The 23,955-nt window shown below is 42.6% G+C and overlaps 1 protein-coding gene across 1 annotated transcript in view; it reads left to right on the top strand.

The window, feature by feature from the left end:
- pld3 (phospholipase D family member 3) overlaps positions 1 to 23,955 on the top strand; it is a 103,854-nt gene that overhangs the window by 40,311 nt on the left and 39,588 nt on the right. The gene's annotated exons all lie outside the window — the stretch shown is intronic.

Genomic DNA, 23,955 nt, shown 5'->3' on the forward strand with positions numbered 1-23,955 from the left:
GTCTGTGAATCAACTTCCCAGCTCGGTGAACATACCCACAAACAAGATTAGATGTTGTGAAGTTGGGTAGAGTACTTGTAGACTGGGAGGCAGAAAGTTAGAAATTGGAGTTTGTAACGTGCTGGGAGGTGGGGGAAATCATTGCATGGTCTCTTTAAAGGATCATGTAGTTTTTCTGTGCTTACAAATTTCAAATGGTTGTTTGTGAGCAGCAGCGTAAAAGTCTGCAAGTACACAGAGTGCCTGAACTGAACCATTTGTATCAAAAGGCCATACAGTTAGCAGGCCAAGCAGCAGTTTTTACCAAGATAACAGACTTTTAAATTAAGCTTATCAATTTGAACCAGGTACTTAGATACCAAAAATCTATTAAATTTTAATCTGTTGGTTTTGACAACATAGGACCAATCCTATTGTGAGAAATATTGATATGTCTCCAAGGGTATAAAAGAAGGGGGTAGGTGGACCAAGCCTCTAGAGCAAGCTGCCATCTGCCAGAACTAACAGGTCTCAGCTCACGAGAGAATGCTGGCTCTCACAGCCTCCTCTATGTCTTAGAGAAAACACTGTCTAATTAACAATTGTATCAACAATGGAGAAGGCATTCCTGACAGAAGAATCAAGGGAGAAGTATTTCTGACAGAAGACCTCATGGAGAAGGCACAGAACATTCTGGAAGACTCATAACCTGGCTGAAAGTTTGAGAGACTAAATTCTATTTTCTTATCTGAGTGCGACTTCCATTTATTGGAACAGTTTACCAATTAGAATCTTGCTTTATTCAGGAGTAGTTTGTAGTTGGAATGAATTTATTTGGTTTGTTAATAATTTAGTTAATTTGTTCAATGTTAGAGTTAGACAAATAAATTGTTACTTGTTGATTTTAAAGTGAGTGTCATGGATTTATTTTAATTAACCACTAGAAGTTGCTGAAAAGCAGGTTATACCACTTTCACAGTCCTTTTGCAGATTATAGGGTGAAGCACTCCTCTTTGGGTGTTTTGGTTTTAGTTCTCAGAGTGAGGGTCAACTTCTGCTTTATAACAATAAGATACTTCAACTCATTTCATTTAATTCATCTAGACTACTAATAGTAAATTTTTCTAATTAATTTTAAAATGCACTCTGTCATGAGATGTGAGCACCACTGGCAAGTACAACTCTAACTGCCTTTGAATTGAGCAGATTATGAGGCCACTTCAGACCAAATCAAGACACAACTGCATTGCTGTGGGTCTGGAATGATGTGTAGGAACAATTTCCAGTCAAAAGACATCGGGGTGGATAGTGATTAGCACTGCTACCTCACAGTGCCAGAGACTTGGGTTCAATTACAAGTTGGGGAATTGAACCCAAGTTCAATTAGTTGGGGCGGCATGCTGACTCAGTGGTTAGCACTGCTGCCTCAGAGCGCCAGGGACCTAGGTTCAAGTCCCACCTCAGGCAGCTGTCTGCGTGGTTTGCACATTCTCCCCGTGTCTGCGTGGGTCCCTTCTGGGTGCTCCGGTTTCCTCCCATAATCCAAAGATGTGCAGGTTAGATGAATTGGCCATGCTAAATTGCCCATAGTGTTAGGTGCATTAGGCAGGGGTAAATATGGGGTGGGGGAATGGGTCTGGGTGGCTTGTTCTTTGGAGAGTTGGTGTGGACTTGTTGGGCTGAAGGACCTGTTTCCATACTGTAGGGAATTTAATCTCAGGTGACCGTGTGTGTGGAGTTTGCACGTTCTCCCTATGTCTGTGTGAATTTGCTCCCATTTCCACAGTCCAAGTGTGGACTCAATGGGCCAAATGGTCTGCTTCCACACTGTAGGGATTCTCTGATCAGTGAAACAATCAGATGGATTTTTACAACAATTGATCATTGTTTCACAGTCACCTTTACTGAAACTAGCTTTCAATTCCTGATTTATTTATTGATCTTAAATTCCACCAGCTATCAGAGTTTGAGGGGTCATCCTAAAAGCACTAATCTGGTCGCCTGGATCACTTGTGTAATGATGTTACCTTTCCATTACTATCTTCCAGTAATCTGTGCTGTTACTACTGTAGCCCAACACCTGGCCCAGACATGCTTCACAACTTTAACCTTTCTCCTTATCCATCAGTACGTTTCCCTTAGTGATTCCCAGACAGAGTGAGGAAAGGCTGAGGCACTTGGGGCTGTTTTCATTGGAGAAAAGAAGGTTCAGGGGTGACTTGATAGAGGTGTACAAGATGATTAGGGGTTTAGATAGGGTTGACCATGAGAACCTTTTTCCACGTATGGAGTCAGCTATTACGAGGAGGCACAGCTTTAAATTAAGGGGTGGTAGGTATAGGACAGATGTTAGGGGTAGATTCTTTACTCAGCGAGTCGTGAGTTCATGGAATGCCCTGCCAGTAGCAGTGGTGGACTCTCCCTCTTTATGTGCATTTAAACGGGCATTGGATAGGCATATGGAGGATAGTGAGCTAGTGTAGGTTAGGTGGGCTTGGATCGGCGCAACATCGAGGGCCAAAGGGCCTGTACTGCGCTGTATTTTTCTATGTCTATGTTAGTTAGTGACTCCATAAATGTAGGTATGAGGAGCACCAACCTCCAGAACCAACTGGGTAGTAGCAGCATGTGACCAAATGTCAGGAAAGTCCCTCCACAAAGCGAAACAGTGGGTTGTAATCAAATAAGAAGACAGCAACATTGTGAATTGACTATTTTCTCGGAAGTACTTGCATTTATCCAGCAACCTCAGGAAATCCCAAAGCAGCCAATGAAATGCTTTTCAATCGTGGTCGCTATTGCAATGCATTGGTGATGTGTAACTACTCATTCAGGGAATCCAAGTTGCTGTAGCAACCTACCCTTCTCCATTCATATTGCAACCTTGTGCTATGGATAGTGATGGGAGAGGCCTCTCCATCCCATGGCTGAACAGGAATCTTTCTCCCATTTACTGCCTGCCTTGGTGGTGGCTGATTAAATGGGAGGATTCAGGGAATTGGTTAATATTCTGAAAATGTTCATAATTTGTAGTGCTATAGAGAAAGGGCATAGATATGGGACTGGGGGGAGTTACTCTTCCAGAGATTTGGTACAGATACAGTGGGCTGAATGGCCTTTTCCTTGGCTGTAATAATTCTATGATCCAAAGAATAATGAAACTAGTTCAAGCTGACTGAATGGTCTTGCAGCCAAACAGTATCTGATAATTCTGTAAAACCAATAACTTCACAACTTGGAGGGATTGCATTTGCTGACATCTCCTGGTCAATGGGTGTAAATGGATCTCCTTTGTGGATCTGACTGCGGTTCTGTACAGGAACAATAAGAGTGGGCTGAACCTTCACTGGTTGTCTTGAAACCTGCTGCTGATGAATTTGTAAGTGCGATATTTTAGAATTAATCCAAATTGGAACTGAGGAGGAAAGTGAGGCATGGGGAATTTAGCACAGCACCTGCCCTGAAGTAGATCACTTTATATTTCCTTTTCCTTCAGATTTTCAGCAAGATTACTGCCTCCTACAAGATGGGTTGGCCAGTCTCAGCACCCCCTACATCATGGGTGGGTAACCTATAGCATCCACGTCAAGATAGGAGGGTTACTTATTGCAGCCCCTACGATGCAAGAGGGTTATCCACAGGCCATCTTACAGGATGTGTCCTAATGAAGGGTCTTGACCCAAAACATCGACTTTCCTGCTCCTCCGATGCTGCTTGACCTGCTGTGCCTTTTCAGTACCACTTTTTATCAACTCTGTAGGATGTGTGGTTTGACCACAGTACCCCCTAGAGGGTGGCAAATCTCAAACTGTTCCTGCCTGACTGAGCAGATTTTTTTCCAACATTGTTCCTCCATTTTCTGAATCTCTTCTCAATCATATCCATGTCTCCTTTAATGCTCCACATCACTCCATGAACTTCCATTTTTCTGGTGCTACCTGTGCCCTCTTCACCATGGACATTCAATCTCTCTAGTCTCCATCCAATACTTCCATGAACCGAGGAGAAAGTGAGGACTGCAGATGCTGGAGATCAGAGCTGAAAATGTGTTGCTGGAAAAGCGCAGCAGGTCAGGCAGCATCCAAGGAGCAGGAGAATTGACGTTTCAGGCATAAGCCCTTCTTCAGGAATGAGGAAAGTGTGACACACTTTCTCCTGCTCCTTGGATGCTGCCTGACCTTCCATGAACCGAGGCCAAAGTGGCTCCCAACCCTCACAGTTCTGGCTGAACAAGTTCTCACATTGGTCAATGTCTCCTTCAACTCTACTCACTTCCTCCATATAAATCCTGTTGCTATGGGTGTCCATTGAGCCCCAGTTCTGGTTGCCTTTTTGTGGAGTATCTTGAATAGCCTTTCTTTAGTCTGACCTATTCTTTCCCTTTTTTTCTGGGAACACTGAAGACTATATTGGTGCCACTTCCTGCTCTTGTCCCAAACAGAAAAATCTCATTCATTTTAGTCCCGATTTCCATATTTCCCTTAACTTTATATAATTCACGTCCAACATTTCCCTTCCCTTCCTCCACATCCATATCTCTCTGGTGATGCGTACTGTAAATCCACTGACACCCACAGCTATCCTAACTATACCTTCCTGGAAAGACTCCATTCCATTTCTCTGTTGCAGTTGTTCTGATGATGTCACCTTCCACAGCAGTGATTCCAACATGCTTTCATTTTTCCTTGATGGAGATCCCTGAATGCCGGTGGGTGGTGTTGTAGAACAGAGGGACCCTAGGGATTCAGGTAAATAATTCTTCGAAATTTGCATCACTCATAGACAGAGTAGTTAAAAAGGCATTTAGCACACTTGCCTTCATTGCTCAGTCCTTTGAGTGTAGAAAATTATGTTGAGATTGTACAGGACATTGGTGAGGCCATTTCTGGAGTGCAGTGTCCAGTTCTGGATTCCTAATTATTGGAAGGACGTTATTAAGCTGGAGAGGGTTCAGAAGAAATTTACCAGGATGTTGCGAGGTATGGAAGGTTTGAATTATGGAGAAAGGCTGGATAGGCTGGGATGTTTTTCACTGGAGTGTAGGTGGTTGAGAGGTGACCTGATAGAGGTTTATAGAATCATGAGAGGTATATTTTCCCTAGGATGGGGGATTTCAAGATCAGGGGACACATTTTTAGGGTGAGAGGAGAGAGATTTTAAAAAGACATGAAGGCAAAATGTTTACACAGATGATGGTTCACATGTGGAATGAACTTCCTGTGGATAAGTACACGAATAGAAAAGGTTTGGAGGGATAGGGGCTAGGAGCAGGCAGGTGAGACTAGTTTAGTTTGGAATTATGCTTGGCGTGGATTGGTTGGACCGAAGGATTTGTTTCTGAGCTGTATGACTCTATGACTCTGTGACAGGGACCTGGACTTTCACCATCTCATTTGCCACACTTCCTCTCTCAGTCCTTCCTCTTCCTCATTGAACCATCCTCACCTCCCACCGCTTGAGCCTCCATCTTCAATTTACCAGCTTCAATGATATCAAAAGTCACGACACCAGGTTATAATCCAACAGATTTAGTTGAAAGCATAACTTTTCAGAGCACTTCTCCTTTGTCAGGTGAAAGGAGCAGCGCTCTGAAAGCTTATGATTTCAAATAAATCTGTTGGACTTTCAGCTGGTATCATGTGATTTTTTACTTTGCCCATCCCAGTGCAACACTGGCATCTCTACATTACAATTCCAACAAGGCCACACTAAACGCATCTTCCCCTCCCCTTTCAGAATTCCAAAGGGATCTTTCTTTCCATGATAGCTTGGTCTACTCCTCAGGCGAAAGTGAGGACTGCAGATGCTGGAGATTAGAGTCAAGATTAGAGTGGTGCTGGAAATGCACAGCTGGTCAGGCAGCATCCAAGGAGCAGGAAAATCGATATTTCAGGCAGGAGCCCCTCATCAGATTCCTGGTTTACTCCTCAGTCAACCCCAACATCTTCTCCTGGAAACTTCTCATGTCAGTGCAGGAGATTTGAAACCTCATAGAATCCCTACAGTGGGAAAACAGGCCCTTCGGCCCAACAAGTCCACACCAAACCTCCGAAGAGTAAACCATCCAGACCCATTCACTTACATTTACCCCTGACCAATACACCTAAGTTACACATCCCTGAACACTATGGGCAATTTAGCATTGCCAATTCACCTAACCTGCACATCTTTGGATTGTGGGAGGAAACCAGAGCACCCGGAGGAAACTCGCGCAGACACGGGGAGAATGTGTAAACTCCACACAAACAGTCACCTGAAGCTGGAATCAAACCCAGGTCCCTGGCTCTGTGAGGCAGCAGCGCTAACCACTGAGCCACTGTGCCAGCCTTTTACTCCACCCATTTCACCGTCTAAGGGCCCAAACACTCCTGCTTTTTGAAGCAGTAATTTACGTGTACTCCTTTCAGCCTAGTTGAATGTATTCATTACTCACAATGTGGGCTCTTCTATTCTGCAGTGGGGGGGGGGGGGGGGGGGGTTGGGATTCGCTTCTGCTAAGGGTGCAAGAATGACCCTGAAGTTCCAATTGCTTGCCCACTTAAATTCTTCAATGTGTTCCTCCTCTCTGGCCTGAGCCTTCTGCACTGTTCCACTGAAGCTCGCTCCAAAAATCCACGAATAGCACTTCAGCATTGCCTATTTTCTCATGTTTAATTTAAAGCTGTTCGTGATGATTCTGCTGTTTCCCAATTTCACCACCTCTAGATCCATCTTTGTTCTTTTACTTTCTCATCGCCTTTTGTCTTGCATCACCAATCATTTTTTTCATTTAATCAATCATCCCTTCTACTCCTATTACAGAACTTCCCTTTGTTCTTTCCTCATCCCCCTGTTGCATAAGACTATAAGAGATTGGAGCAGGATTAGGCTATTCACACTGCACACCATTTGATCATGGTTAATATTTCTTGCCTCAGTTAAAGACTGTTGAATCTTCAATTCATTCCTGGTATACGATTTACCAATCCAGCATTTGCTGTTGCCTTTGAGAAGGTGGTGGTGAGCTGACTTCTTGAAGCGCTGCCATCCATTTGGTGTAGGGACACCAACAATGCTGTTAGGGATGGAATTCCAGGATTTTAACCCTGTGACACTGAAGAATATTGATATATTTCCAAGTCTCGGAAGGTACCCAATAATCTACTGTCCTTGATCTTCTCTTGTGGGTTTGGAAGGTGCTGATTAAGGAATCTTGGTGAATTTCCCATAACACCTTGTAGATGGTATGTACTGCTGCTACTGAGTGTCAGTGGTGAAGAGGGTGAATATTGAAGGTGATGAGTGTGGTGCCAATTGAGCAGGCTACTTTGTTCTGAACTCACCTGAGTGTTCAAATGCAAGGTCACTAACCTGAAATGTTAACTGTTTCTCTCTCTTTGTTGCTAAACTGGCTAGTATTTCCTGCTTATACTGCAGGTGGGTTACCTCCTTGCACCTCCATTAACCCGCAGATCAACTTGAATTTGGTTCATGCCTTTAAAGAGGTAAAATGTACCTTTAAGGCACTTCACAGCTGTGTTCTCAAACGCGTTATACTGGCAGGTGCCCCCAGAGGATTGGAGGAGGAGCCACAGCCTCACTTATAGGACTGGAGGAGTTCGGACAGCCTTACCTATAGGATTGGAGGAGTACCTAGAAGCTCACCCAGAGGATTGGATGCCATGATAAGGAGGTGCCTGTGTTGGACTGGGGTGGACAAAGTTAAAAATCACACAACACAAGTTATAGTCCAACAGGTTTATTTGGTTAAAAATCACACAACACCAGGTTATAGCTCAACAGGTTTATTTGGAAGCGCTAGCTTTCAGAGCGCTGCTGCAGCATCCACATCACCTGATGAAGGCACAGCACTCCGAAAGCTAGTGTTTCCAAATAAATCTGTTGGACTATAACCTGGTGTTGTGTGATTTTTAACTTTGTACACCCCAGTCTAACACCGGCATCTTCAAATCATGTTTATTTGGAAGCACTAGCTTTCGGAGCACTGTGCCTTCATCAGACTACTTTGTTCTGAACTTATCTGAGTCTTCTAATGCAAGGTCACTAATGTGAAACGTTCCAAAGCTAACATTTCCAAATAAACCTGTCGGACTACAACCTGATGTGTGATTTTTAACTTTGTCCATAGGATTTGAGAGTAACCTACAGCCCCACCTACAGGATTGGAAGAGTATTCACAAATCCCCCCCTGCCAAACCCACAGCTTTGGAGGAGTACCCACAGACCACTTTACACTAAACTATTGGATGGTAGGATTGCTCTCATGCCCCCACTCCCGTCAGCCGATAGGATGGTACAGTTATCCACAACCCCACCTATAGGAGAGGATTGTAATTACAGCAGCCCTCTCTCAAGGATTCGAGGATTATTGACTTCATATTTTGTTTTAGATTAGATTTGCAACATGTACAGCATTTTGACAAGGCTAAAAATAATTTAAGAACTTGGGCATAGTGTTGCATGAACATCAAATGCAGCACTCTCTCACAGTAATTCATACACTCCCCCCCCACACCCCACACACAAACACATGCATGCACACACACATAAGTTTGTGAGGAGAATTTGTAATTGCAGAATTACATTTTACTTTAATCTAAAACTGCATGAGTCCATGTAAGATTCTGTAAATCCGTTTTTAGATAAGAATCAATCTGACCATTGTGGCACAGACAGTCTCACTGAGCAACTCACAACTTCAATACATTATCTGGACCCAGATGACATCAATTGTTGAAGTTCACTTGAGATTGTAACTTTTTAAAAAAGTTTTGCGATGAAAGAACTGAAACCAACATGGTCATTCTAAAGATGATAGACTTAACAAACAATCAGGTTTTTTTCAACATATAATTTCAGTTACATCACCCTGTAAACCTTTGCTATAAATTCTGTGTCTTACAATCTTATTCTCCACAACCACCTGATGGAGGACCAGTGCTCCGAAAGCTAGTGCTTCCAAATAAACCTGTTGGACTGTAACCTAGTGTTGTGTGATTTTTAACTTTGTACACCGCAGTCCAACACTGGCGTCTCCAAATTATCAAATGCCCTGTCATCAATGTTGACAGTGGCTTTGTTTCTCCCCATTTGCATGTTGATATTGCTCTCTCTGCCTGCTGTGCAACCTTGCTGCTTTTACTATGACTGGTTCCCGAAAACTTCACCTCCACCTGACCCTCTACCAGTAGGTGCTGTATTTTCTGTGGTGGGTGATTCAGTTCCCCCACCCCCTATCCTGCACTGTTAGTTTTTCCTCTGCTTTTCCTTTTCTGTAACTGCTGTAGTAGTTAATATCTTGAAATATCCTGTTGCACAAATCCCATACCATATCAGCTCCAGCTGCACTTCCCCCGGAGTGGCCTCGAGTTTGAGTAATTACAACTGACATTGGTAATTTCCCTCATCTAACCGCTCCCCATCACCCCCCTCCCCTCCCCCACCCCAGCCCTGTACTTCCAGATTCCTAGCATCCGCATTAGCCAATACTTCTGTCAGTTCCGTATTTTTCCTCTCTCATAGATTCTGTAACTTGTGCTGATCAGAGTTAAACTTTTTGTTCGGCCCATATGAGTTTTAGTGACAAATTGTGGTTAAAGCTAATCAGTCAGTCTATTAAAGAAACTTTCAGGGGATTAAGTTGTCTGCCTGTTGCAGTGCAAAGACTGGACTGCAGCAGACCATGGATAGATAGGGAGTGAAATCCCAGAGCCAATTCCTTTCAAGGTGCCAAATTGTCCTGATTTTTATTCATTCGTGGGAATGTGGCCATCACTGGTTGGATCAGCATTCTCTAGCTGCACTTAAAAGGTGGTGGTGAGCCACTTTCTGTATATTAGTCTAGTATTAGCGAATTTGAAGGCTTACAGAAACTCAGGAAGATCTTCAACTTGAATCAGGTTTTATTGTCACAAGTACTCAAGTACAGGGATGCAGGATTACAGTGAAATGTGTACAAAGTCACCATTCCTGGCACTATGTTAGGTCCATAAAATATCCCATGGTGAGGGCTCTGAATCTAAATAAATGAAACTACAAAGGTATGAAGCATAAGTTGGGAATAATGGATTGTGGAGCATTACTAAAAGGGTTGACACAAGTAAGTAATATTTAGGCAAGTTATGTATGTATTATTTATTCCTACCTGACCCAAAACAAAAGAGGAAAGGTGGTTTAACTATGGCATAGAAAATAAATTAGGAATTGTATTAGATCCAATGAGGGAATTACTGACCAGTTAGCCAACATTAGCAATGGGGTTAATGATACACTGTATTATAAAAGACATGTAATAGAACACTTGGAAAGCATTAATAGGATTAGACAAATTTAGCATGGTTTCATGAAAGGGGTTATTCCAGACACAAACCACTCTCTGTGTAAAAAGGTTGACCCTCATATCCTTTTAAAATCTTTCTCCTCTCACCTAAAAAAAAGAATGCCCCAACATCTTGAAATCTGCCATCCTAGGGAAAAGACAACTGCCAATCAATTTATCTATACTCCTCATGATTTTAAAGACTTCTACAAGGTGCCACATAAAATAAGAATGCATGGAGTTGCGGGGAATGTACTAGCATGGATAGAGGATTGGTTAACCAATAGAAAGCAGAGAGTTGGGATAAATGGGTATTTCTCTGGTTGGAGATCAGTGGTGAACAGGGCGCCGCAGGGGTCAGTGTTGGGCCTGCAACTGTTCATGATACATATAAATGATTTGGAAGAGGAGACCAAGTCTAACGTAACCAAGTTTACTGATGACACTAAATTGAGTGGAAAAGCAAACTGTGCAGAGAATATGGAGGGTCTGCAGAGAAATTTAAATAGATTAAGTGAGTGGGAAAGGGTCTGGCAGATGGAGTACAATGTTGATAAATGTGAGGTTATCCACTTTTGAAGTAAAAATAATAGGTCAGAGTATCATTTAAATGGTGAAAGATTGCAGCATGCTGTTGTGCAGACAGACTGAGGAGTGCTCATACATGAATCACTAAAAGTTGATTTGCAGGTACAACAGACAGTCAGGAAGGCAAACTGAATATTGTCTTTCATTGCTAGGGGGATTGAATTTAAGAACAGGGGGGTTCTGCTGCAATTGTACAAGGTGTAGGTTAGGCCACACCTGGAGTATTGTATGCAGTTCTGGTCTCCTTAGTTGAGAAAAGATATACTGGCTTTGGAGACGGTGCAGAAGAGGTTCACCCTGTTGATTCCAGAGATGAGGGGGTTACCCTATGAGGACAGGTTGAGCTGCCTGGGATTGTACTTGCTAGAATTTAGAAGAATGAGAGGGGATCTTATAGAAACATATAAAATGATGAAAGGGATAGGTAGGATGGAGGCAGGCAAGTTGTTTCTCCTGTGGGTGAGACTAGGATTAGGGTACGTGGCCTTAACACTGGGGGACTAGATTTAGGACAGAGATGAGGAGGAATTGCTTTTCCCTGAGAGTCGTGAATCTATGGAATTCCCTGCCCAAGGAAGCAACAGAGGCAGCTTCATTGCAAATATTCAAGTTGGATGGGCTTTTGCATGGTAGAGGAATTAAGGGTTATGGGAATAATGAGGTAGGAGGAACTGAGATGATTGCTAGATCAGCCATGAGCTAAATGAATGGCAGAGCAGGCTTGATGGACCAAATGCACACTCCTGCTTCTATAATGATGAAATTATCCCTCAACTTGCTATGATTCAGTGAAATAAGTCCCAGCCTATCCCTATAACTTAAAACGTCCATTCCTGGCATATCTGTGCTAACTCTCTGAATTAGTCCCACACCTTACTATTTCTTAGTATCATGCAATTTTGGCCCTTTTATCCGACCCTCTATACCTGCTCTTATGAAAGTTTAAATTGAATGCTTAAACTGTGACTTCCAAATACTTGCTGGATAAGAAAATAAATTGTCTTCATTTCCAGTTTTAACAGAAATTCAGATTATAATGTATTCTGATGGCAGATCAGCTTCTGGATTTCCTCTTGCTTAGAGTCTATTCCCAAAGAAAGCTTGAAGGGCTGAGGTCCAGTTTGTAGCATGTTTCCTTTGTCTGTTGAGGGGGCTGCAGAGAGTGTTAAACCCGAACTGGATTTGCACCAAGACAGTAGCTGTATGGATTGGCTTGGCTATGTATGGTGATACCACTGTTTCCTGAGCAGAATTCATGCGATTCAGTAATTTTCCTGTCAACCATGTCTGGAGACTGCATTGATTGGTTAGAATTTAATGCCCCTTCTTCTTCACTCAGAATGGGTCGGAAGCGAGAGGCAGATGGGAAAGATAGGGGGTTAGAGTTGGGTTGGCTTCCCATTGGTCCCTAATTAAGGCAGCGACAAGGAAGGTCAAGGTTATATTTCCCACCTCATGGCCAACTGAGGCCCTTAATTGGCTTTTTAAGGGTCTCATCCTACCACTGTTGATATTTCTAACTTGGCCAGGGGGTTTGGAAGCCGAGTGTGAGATGGGGTAGGAGGTGGGGTGGTGGAGTACGAGGGGAAGGGGCGGCTGCATACTACTAGGACAGGCCACATGGTGGTTTGCTATGTCAGCAGTTTGAAGTGGTGTCCTCCTTTCTAACACGCCACCGGGTTGGGGGCATGGGGAGGCTTTTTATAGCTGCACTGGAGAGTTGTGCTACGTGTAGCAGATTCAATCGGTCTTCTCACCAAGCAGCATGGTGAGCTGCACAAAGAGCCCTTGCCCTTTTTAAGTCTAACTGTGTCCCTTAGTTCTATCCTGCCTCACCAGGGGAAATATCCTCTCAGCATCCACCTGGTCAAGTCACAATAGGATATTGTATGTTTCAATGAGATTACCTCTCATTCTTCTAAACTCCCATGGCTACAGACTCACCTTGGTCAACCATTCCTCATAACAAAACACCTTCATCCCAGGAATCAGTTTAGTGAATTTTCTCTGATATGCGTGGGTTTCCTCCAGATGCTCCAGTTTCCTTCCACAGTACAAAGATGTGCAGGCTAGGTGGATTGGCCATACTAAATTACCCCTAGTATCCAGAGATGTTACAAGTTAGGTGGAATAGCCATGGGAAATGCAGGGTTACAGGGATGGGGCATGGTTGGGTGGGATGGCCTTCAGGTGGTCAGTATGGACTTGATGGGCCAAATGGCCTGCTTCCACACTGTAGGGATTCTATGAATAAAGTACCAGAAGTTGTTGCACAAAATAAGAGTTCATGATTTAGCCAATAACATGTTATAATGGATAAAGGATTGGTGTTCTTACAGGAAATAGAGTGTTGGAGTAAATGGGTCATTGTTTGAGTTGCCAAACTAATACAAGTGCAGTGCCACAAAGATCAATGCTTCAGCCTCAACTATTTACTATCCGTATCAATCATAAGATTGACATATAATTGCTAAATTTTCCAATGAAGCAAAAGTAGGTAAGAAAGTAAATTGTCAAGAAGATATAAGGAGTTTGCAAAGAAATATAGATAGGTTATACATGGGCAAAGATTTGGGCAGATGGAGTATAAAGTGGAAAAATATAAACTTGTCCATTTTGCAAGAATAAAAACGTAGTATGTAACTTGAATGCTTCTTTGATCTGCTTCTCATGCAATCTGAGACCAAAACTGCACACAGAGCTCCATATATGGTCTTGCTGCAATTAAACTTCCCTATTTCCATGTTCCACTCCCTTTGAAATAAACATCAACATTCCATTTGACTTCCTAGTCAGTCATTGAACCTGCATTGCAACCTTTCTCCTACCTCTCAGCATTCCAGTTTGACAATCTAATAAAAGACCCATTTAACCCAGTACTCTATTTCCTGGAAGGAAACCAATCCTTTATCCATTATAATATGTTATTGGCTAAACCACAAGCTCTTATTTTGTGTAACAATTTCTGGCACCTTGTTCATAGAATCTATACAGCATGGAAGCAGGTAATTTGGCCCATCAAATCCACAATGACCCTCCGAAGGGCATCCCACCCAAACATACCCCTACATTCCACATGGCTAATCCACCTAGCTTGTATATCTCTGGCTACGAGGGACAATTTAGGATAGCCAGTTTACCTAATCTGCACATCTTTGGATTGTAGGAGGAAACCAGAGCACCTGGAGGGAACCCATGCAGACATGGGGAAAATGTGCAAACTCCACACAGACACCCGAAGGTGGAATCAAACCTGGGTCCCTGGATCTGTGAGGCAGCAGTGCTAACCACTGAGCCACCGTGCCTCATTATTAAATGTCTTTTGTAAATCAAATTCAACCATATCCACAGATTCCCCTTTACCCAAATTGCTTGTTAGTTCCTCAAGGAACTCAACTAAATTTTTCAAAATATGATTTCCTTTTGTAAAGTAACATGGACTCTGCCTGATTGAATTATGATTTTCCAAGTATTTAAACTATTTGACTCATCTATTTAAGCACAAGTTCTTGCAATTGCTTTAAAACAGATGTCAAGCCTATAGTTTGTGCTCTTAGTCTCCCTCCTTTCTCATTTAGAGGTCTTAATTAGTAATATTCCAATCCATAGCGACCTTTTCTGAACCTAAGGAGTTTTGGAACATTATCAGTCAATGTATTTGAGTTCTTTGAAACAATTTAAACATGAAAAGGATTTGATAGAGTTGACACAGGGAATAAAACTATTTTCTCTAGTTTGCAAAGATGACACAAGGTGATATAATCTAAAGGTTAGGGCTGGAACCTTCGGGGTGATGATATACAAAGGGGAGTGGAAATCAGGAATTCTCTCAATCCTTGAAAGCTGTTGGAGATGGGGATCAATTTGCAAGTTTCAACAGTGAAATTGACTTTTGGGCAGGACATTAAGGCTATAAAATCAAATAGAAAGTTGGAGTTCAAAAAAGATCAGCCATGGTCTATTGGAGTGGTGGAATCTATTGGAAGGGGTCAAATGGCCTCTTCTTGGTCCTAGCCAGTGAATGCAGATGTGAGGATCTTGTGACTCTGGTGGACATGATGAAGGTAGAATGTGGTGTGGGAGGTGAAGGGGAATGAAAGGGAAGCATATGTAATGTGCATTGAGGAAGGAATTGGCAATTGTACAAGAGGTTAGATGTGATCAGAATATGTTAGATTGTGGTTGAGAAATATGGAAAACAAGAACCCTTAGCAATGAGAGATAAAGATTTGGCTGCAATGTGTCAGTATAATGCAGAGGGAACTTGTTCAGGCAGGCGCTGAGACACTGCTTCCACTGGTTGGCGAATCTAAAACATGGGGGCACAATCTCAGGACAAAGGACTGACCATTGAGGTTGTTTATTCATTCAGGAGGATTGATGGGCATCACTGCAAGACCAGTGCTTATTACCTATCTCTAATTTCCCTTGAACTTCAGCCATTTCAAACAGGCATTTAAGAGTCAGGCACATTGCTGTGATTCTAGAATCACATGTAGATCGGGGGACAATATATCTGAAAAAAAGTATCAGAAATTTTAACAATATTACTGGATCAAAATAATTCGAATTGTAAATCACCATAAGATTTTGGACCAGATGGGTTTATTTTATGACAATCATTGCATGATCATGACTAATCTTTTTCTCCACTCACATTTTATTCATTCAAATTTCATCATCCATCACATTGGGGGTGCTGATTTACTGGTCCAGTACCATTACCACTACATCATTGCTTCTCCCAAAGGACCCAGTTGTTCATGTGTTCACTGGAATGTATATGGTGCTTCATGATTGTTCTTAGTGAAGAGCAGCATATAGCTAAAGTAATAGTGTGAACTTATTCTTAAGTTCAGTCTAATGCTTCACAAGAGATATGCATTAATCTTATTTGTAACGAGCTATTAAGTAATATGTAATAAACCAGTTTATGCTTCATCACAATTGAGCCTAATTTCAGTCTAAAATCCTTCCCCACATAGTATCAGTTGCTTATTGAACTAATACCAATAAGAAGGATGGAGTCAGTGAATCGATCCAATGCAACCCTGATTTGGTGGTGCCGGTGTTGGGCTGGGGTGCGTGATCTTCTTGGAGATCCTCTCCACTTTGAGCTGGCAGTTCATGGTGTCAATGGTCGCCATGACTTGGAGGTGCCGATGTTGGACTGTGAGAATTGGCTAATCAGGAGGAACGGCAGCTGTGGGCACCACTATTCCCCATTAAAAGATGGTAAATGCAGTGCAGATTCAACCAGACAGGTTGGACAAAAAAAAACTGCATTCTACAAAAACACAGCCATTTGAGCAAAAGAAGCAGGAGAAAATCCCTGTGATGAACTTGTGAGTGCATCTTAAAATATTTTGCAGCTTAAAGTACATAGAACCTGTCAAAAGAATACAGCTTCCTGGAGACCTGTTGATAACTTTATTAGTGATCTTTACACACAATCAGAATCTTATGCTGATTTACAATCAGAATGAATTGGATCCAGAACTGTTTTTAAAATTTCTGAAACTCCTTTTTCAGATACATTGCAATCCAAAGAGGATCTTACATTGGAAAAGAGATATCCCAATATTCATAAACAATACAAGAGAATAATGGGATCAGAAAGCTAACCAAGCTCAAGAGCTCATAAGAATTTGTCAACTTTTTAAGGTACAAAAACACTAAAACAACACATGAGAAGCAAACACAAGTCCTTTGATGTTGGAAGCTCTGTTCTTGACGTCAACCGTCCTTAGGAATAACAAGTGACTCATCCGAACAGAGATGATACACATCGTACAGGTTAACAGTCATCAAACTAATTTCAAACACTTTACTGGGGCAAGTCTAATTGTAGGGGCTGAAAAAAAGCCCTTGTGTTGGAGGAAAGAAAATTGTAATTTTTTTCATTTAATGTTACATGGAGGGATGGAACAAACTCCACAATTAAAGATCATAAGTTTATAAGACATCAGAGCAGAAGTAGGTCAGTCATAGATTCATAGAGATGTACAGCACGGAAACAGACCCTTCGGTCCAACCTGTCCATGCCGACCAGATATCCCAACCCAATCTAGTCCCACTTTCCAGCACCTGGCCCATATCCCTCCAAACCCTTCTTATTCCTATATCCATCCAAATTACATGTTGCAATTGTACTAGCCTCCAATACTTCCTCTGGCAGCCCATTCCATACACATACCACCCTCTGAATGAAAAAGTTGCCCCTTAGGTCTCTTTTATATCTTTCCCCTCTCACCTTAAACCTATACCCTCTAGCTCTGGACTCCCCCACCCCAGAGAAAAGGCTTTGACTATTTATGCTATCCATGCCACTTATAAACCTCCATAAGGTCACCCCTCAGCCTCTGACACTCCAGGGAAAATAGCCCCAGCCTAGTCAACCTCTCCCTATAGCTCAAATCCTTCAATCCTGGCAACATCCTTGTAAATCTTTTCTGAACCCTTTCAAGTTTCACAACATCTTTCCGATAGGAAGGAGACCAGAATTGCATGCGATATTCCAACATTTGCCTAATCAATGTCCTGGACAGCCACAACATGTCCTCCCAACTCCTGTACTCAATACTCTTGACCAATAAAGGAAAGCATACCAAATGCCTTCTTCACTATCCTATCTACCTGCAACTCCACTTTCAAGGAGCTATGAACCTGCACTCCAAGATCTCTTTGTTTAGCAATATTCCCTAGGACCTTACCATTAAGTCTGTAAATCCTGCTAAGATTTGCTTTCCCAAAATGCAGCACTTCACACTTATCTAAATTAAATTCCATCTGCCACTTCTCAGCCCATTGGCCCATCTGATCAAGGTCCCGTTGTAATCTAAGGTAATCTTCGCTGTCCACTACACCTCCAATTTTGGTGTCATCTGCAAACTTACTAACTATACCTCTTATGCTCACATCCAAATCATTTATATAAATGATGAAAAGTAGTGGACCCAGCACCGATCCTTTGGAACTCCACTGGTCACAGGCCTCTACCACCACCCTCTGTCTTCTACCTTTGAGCCAGTTCTGTATCCAAATGGCGAGTTCTCCCTTTATTCCATGAGATCTAACCTTGCTCACCAGTCTCCCGTGCGGAACCTTGTCAAACGCCTTAATGGAGTCCATATAGATCACATCTACCGCTCTGCTCTCATTGATCCTCTTTGTTACTTCTTCAAAAAATTCAATCAAGTCAAATCATTGTGTCTGCTCTACCAATTAAATCATGGTTGATCTGATAATCCTCAACTCCATTTTCCTGCCTGTCCCGCGTAACTCTTGACTCCCTACTTATTAAAAATCTGTCGATCTCAACTTTGAAATTATTCAACAACTTAGTCACAACAGCCCTCTGTTCTGAGAACATAGGTTTGAAACCAACCATGGCAGATTTGACTTCAATAAAAACCTCGAATAAAAAAACTAGTCTAATGGCAACTATGTAAACATCATTGAATTTTGTAATAGTCCATCTGGTTCACTCATTACTTTTAGGAAGGAAAATCTGCTGTCCTTAACAGATTTGGCCTACACATGACTCCAGACCGACAACAATGTGGTTGGCTCTTAACTGCACTCCAAGCAATTAGGGATGAGCAATAAATGATAGCCTGACCACCAACACCCATATTGCATGAACACATTTTTAAAAAAATCATCACATTAATAAGAGATGCTAAACTTTACGCAGCTGGAATATTCCTCAACCACTATTGGAAAAAATTTACAAACTATTACTTCAGATGAGCAACATGCGTATTTTTTTGCAAGTGATAATGCCAATAGAATGTTGTTCAGGCATGGTCACTACCCAAAAGCCTGACGGTGCAATGAGAATATTGTTGATCTTACACAATTCAATAAGTTAATGGCTGCACAAATCCACCAGTTTGCTATGGTGGATGAAAGCATTTCCAAATTCTTTAATAGCACGATCTTCACTGAACTTGATGCCAACAGTAGATTATGGCAGGTTCCATTAGACATTCATCACTCCAGTTGGAAGGTAGTATTTCAATTGATTGTATTTTGGAATCACCTCAGCTCCTCAGATCTTTGTCCAATATTCTACAATGGTTAGATGGCATTACATGTCATCGGAATGATATTCTGGTCCAGGCAGTCATGACAGAAGTTCATAAACAGAATATGTGCAGGCTGAAAATGACTGTAGGCAGCAGGGCTCACCTTCAGTGAGAAGTATCAGTTCTCCAAAGACATTGTCTTATTTTTTAGATATATCTAAGACAAGGATGTCATAAAGTCAGATTTGCAGAAAACAGCTGCAATAAAAGAGTTTCCTGTTTCAACAGTTAGTTCATGACGTGATTTTTGGGAGTGGTAAATCAGTTAGCAAAATTCTTACCCTCTTTTGCAACCATCATGGAATCTTAAGGGCGGCACAGTGGCTCAGCAGTTACACTGTTGCCTCACAGCACCAGGGACCCCAGGTTTGATTCCAATCTCAGGTGCCTGTCTGTGTGGAGTTTGCATGTTCTCTCCATTTCTTCATGGATTTTCTCCAGGTTTCCTCCCACAGTCCAAACATGCGCATCTTAGGTGGCTTGGCCATGCTAAATTGCCCATAGTGTGCAGGGATATGCAGACTAGGTGCATGAGCAATGGAAAATACAGCGTTACAGGGAAAGGTAGTGGGGTGCGTCTGGGTGGGATGCTCTTTGGAGGGTCAATAAGGACTCGATGGGCTGAATGGCCTGCTTCCACACTATAGGGATTCAATTATTCTTTCAGGCATTTACTCAAGAAGTGTGAAGGAGGTCATTGGGACACACATCAAAGAGGCCCTTCAGGAGATCAAAAACATCCTGACTTCAGAAGGTGTCTTAGCCCTTTACATTCCACCATCCCCAACAATTGTTACGAATGCCTGCACCACAGGCTTTGATGCAGTCCTCTTACAAGAACAGTTGCAAGGATACAGAAAATCTGTATATTACACTTCCTGAGTATTGTCTCATACCAAAATGTGATATGCTGCTATGGAAAGAGAAGCACTCTTGGTTCCATCGGCCTCTGAAAGATTTTCAGATGACACATTGAATCTCATGGTTCTGAAACAGACCAATCACAAACTACTGATCTCACTGTAAGGTACAAACATGCAAATATACGAATTAGGAACAGTAGTAGGCCACTCAGCTCCTCCACTACTCAATAAGATTTTGGCTGATCTGTTGTGGTCTGAATTCTGCATTCCCATCTGCCCACGATAACCTTTGATTCCTCTGCTTAACGAGAATCTATCTTCCTCCACTTGAAACGTATTCAATAAGCCTACCATCTAACGCATAGAGCTCCAAAATTTTACAATCCTCTGACGGAAAAAAATATTCCCCCAAATCAAGGGTGACCGCTAATTTAAATAGTGTCCCCTAATTCTGGAAACATGCACAAAAGGAAACATCTTTTCTGTCTCCACCGTGTCAAGATAGTAAAGGATCTTATACACTTCAATCAAATCACCCCTCACTCTTCATAGCACAATGGTTAGCTCTGCTGCCCCACAACGTCAGGGATCCGGGTTTGATTCCAGCCTTGGGTGACTGTTATTATGTTCGACTGTGTCTACGTGGGATTCCGCCTGGTGGTCTGGCTCCCCCCATAATCCAAAGATGTGCAGGCTAGGTGAATTGGCCATGCTACATTGATCTTTAGTATGCAGGAGTGTGCAGGCTAGGTGGATTAGTCACGGAAATGTGGTTGATTTGGGTGGCATGTTCTTTGGAAGGTCGGTGTTGACTCAATGGGCCGAAGGGCTTCTATCTGCACTGTAGTGATTTTATGATTCTAAATAAGTCTACATTGTCCAACCTATAAGACTGACTGCCATTCCAGGTATCAATCTAGCAAATCTCCTTTGAACCACCTCCAAGTTGTGAAAAATGAAAAATAAAAAACAATTGGCAAAATTGCTCCACAAATACAATTTTGTGAGATTTGCACGTGTGCAAGGAAATTTACAGGGATCAGCAGAAAACTTCAATGAACCTGACATCAGCAGATAAATAACTTGCTGGTGAACTCAATTGATACACCTAGAAACAGCAATGTTGCTTAACCCTATCAAAGCTTAACCTCATCAAAGAGGAACAAAAAAGGATCCCAAATGTTGCATGTTGGTACTGTATGGAAGATGGGCCTGAAAAGTTGGTCGAGAATGTATTGCTGGAAAAGCACAGAAAGTCAGGCAGCATCCAAGGAGTAGGAGAATCGATGTTTCAGGCATAAACTCTTCACCAGGAATGAGGCTTGTGGATTGGGGCTGAGAGATAAATGGGAGGGGAGTGGGGTTGGGAGGAAGGTAGCTGAGAAAGCGATAGGTAGATGAAGGTGAAGGAGAAGGCAATAGGTCAAAGGGGGGAGTGAGGGACAGGTCCGGAGGGCGGTGCCGAGTTGGAAGCTTGGGACTGGGATAATGTGGGGGGAGGGGGAATGAGGAAGCTGTTGAAATCCACATGTATCCCGTGTGATTGCAGTGTCCCAAGGCGGAATATGAGGTGTGCTTCCTCCAGGCGTCGGGTGGTAACAGTGTGACAGTGGAGGAGGCCCAGGACCTGCATGTCCTTGACGGAGTGAGAGGGCGAGTTGAAGTGTTCAGCCACGGGGCGGTGAGGTTGGTGGGTGCGAGTGTCCCAGAGATGTTCTCTGAAATAATCTGCAAGAAGGCATCCTGCCTCCGCAATGTGGAGGAGACCCCACCGGGTGCAACAGATGCAGTAGATGAAATGGCCTGAAATGTGTACTAAATAGTGTACTAATAATGAAAACATAATTCAAACAAAATGTTTCATTATTATTGATGATTAGTTGAAAATGGGCTCATTATAAACTATAAACTTCACCAGAAACTAATATCCTTAACAAGGTACTATTTATGAAGGGCACTTAGGCATCACCAAATGTAGAGTAAGAGATTGAGATTGAGTGCGGTGATCAGAACCACTAAACAACTTGAAGATCTCAAAAGCAATTGTCAGACATGAAAGAAGAGAACCATTGATTCCAATTACCTTTCGAACCAGACTATCGAATGTGTAGGGGCTGACCTGTTTGTGTTTGACTCCACTATTTCCTGATAGTGGTTAACTATGTCTCTTGATACGCTGAAGTAAAAAACAACACACTGGACCCTGGATGCTGTCGTTAAAGTCCTATGTGGAATAATTGCCTTAAGTATTATATCTGATAATGAACCATGTTTAAGGACTTTGTGACCTCTTCAGCGTTCCAACATGTCATTCGTTCACCAAGATAACCTCAGTCTAATGTGAAGCTGAATGTGGAGTCCAATTAGTCAAAAGCCTCTTAAGAAAGAACACAGGATTTTTTCAGTTCTATTGAATTCAACTCCACGCAACTCCAATATGGTTTTTCACCATTGGTACGGTTAATGCGAGAAAACGGAAACCTTGGCCCCCTATTCTTCCAGAGTGATTAACCCCACTAAGGAGCCCTATAAATCAAAAACACTTTCGGAAAGAATAGAGACGTCACCAACAAGTGACTAACTACAACAGGCCAAAACCTTCCCAGGTTGAGGCAAGTTCAAGCAGCGTGGATCAAGGGATATCTCAGTCTTCTTCTTAATGTTAACAGCACATACCTAAAATAGTAATGAGCTTACTCTTCTGCTGAGCCTTTGCATTAAATAATCATGCACCTTAGATGAACAGTGCTAGTTATTAAGAAATATTTATTAAACATATTTACCACTCATCAAATTTGACTCTTCTTCTACCCGAGACATCCCATGGGCATCTTTCCCTACATGATTTCAGTAGCTGAGACTAACAATAACAAGAAGGATTGGTTGAAGTGAATTTATCCAAGATATCACAGTCACAGCTGACAGTAAATGAGTAAGGACAAAAAGGTGGGGCAGCTGAAAGTCGGGGGGGGGGGGTAGAGAACAGTGGGTGAGGGTAAGAGAACGGGGTAAGGGTTTGGGAGGAGTGAAGGTTTGGGATGAGCAGATGATGGGTTTGGGTGGGGTGTGGGAGGGCTAGAATGAGGAGCAGATGAGGGGTGAGTAGGAGATGGGGTGGGGGGTGAACAGATGCGGGGGTGAGTATGGGTAGAATGGGGGATGAACAGATGAGGGTGTAAGGAAGGGTAGAGTGGGGAATGGACAGATGAAAGGGCAAAGAATGGCTAGAGTAGGGAAATTGAATTGAATTTATTGTCACGTGTACCGAGGCATAGTGAAAAGCTTTGTCTTGTGAGCAATACAAGCAGATCACATAGTTAAATAGCATAGATAAGTAAATAATAGGAAAAAGCGGCAAAACAAAAAAACATAGGTACAGGCGAATGCCAAGGGTTTGTCAGTCCATTCAGTATTCTAACAACAGTAGGGTAGAAACTGTTTCAAAACCAGCTAGCGCGTGTGTTCTGGCTTCTGTACCTTCTTTCTGATGGTAGAGGTTCTAGAAAAGCATTGCCAGGGTGGGATGGATCTTTAAGAATGCTGGTGACCTTTCCTTGACAGCGGGCCTGGTAGATGGATTTTATAGATGGAAGGTTGGCCTTTGTGGTTGTCTGGGCCGAGTTCACCACTCTCTGTAACCACCTCCGATCTTGAATGGTACAGCTGCCATACCAGGTAGAGATACATCCAGATAGAATGCTCTCAATGGCATACCTGTAAAAGTTGACAAGGATATTGCCGTCACACCAAGTTTTCTCAGCTACCTGAGGAAGAAGAGATGTGTTGGGCCTTTGTAACCAGTGTATCCACATGAAGAGTCCAAGAAAGTTTGTTGATGACCACTCCCAGGAGCTTGACACTCTCCACTCATTCCACCTCTGTGCTGTTAACGTGTAGGGGGGCATGAGTAACATCCAACTGAAAGTCAATAATGAGTTCCTTGGCTTTGCCAACATTGAAAGCTAGGTTGTCCTGAGTGCGCCATTTTTCCAGGTCTTCCACCTCATGTCTGTAGTCTGTTTCGTCGCCATCTGAGATTTGACCGACTATGCTGGTGTCATCAGCGAACTTGTAAATGGCATTAGTCTGGTATTTGGTGACGCACTCATGGGTATAC

Source organism: Chiloscyllium punctatum, chromosome 29 (genome assembly GCF_047496795.1).
Source record: "Chiloscyllium punctatum isolate Juve2018m chromosome 29, sChiPun1.3, whole genome shotgun sequence".
In the NCBI taxonomy this organism is placed as follows: domain Eukaryota; kingdom Metazoa; phylum Chordata; class Chondrichthyes; order Orectolobiformes; family Hemiscylliidae; genus Chiloscyllium; species Chiloscyllium punctatum.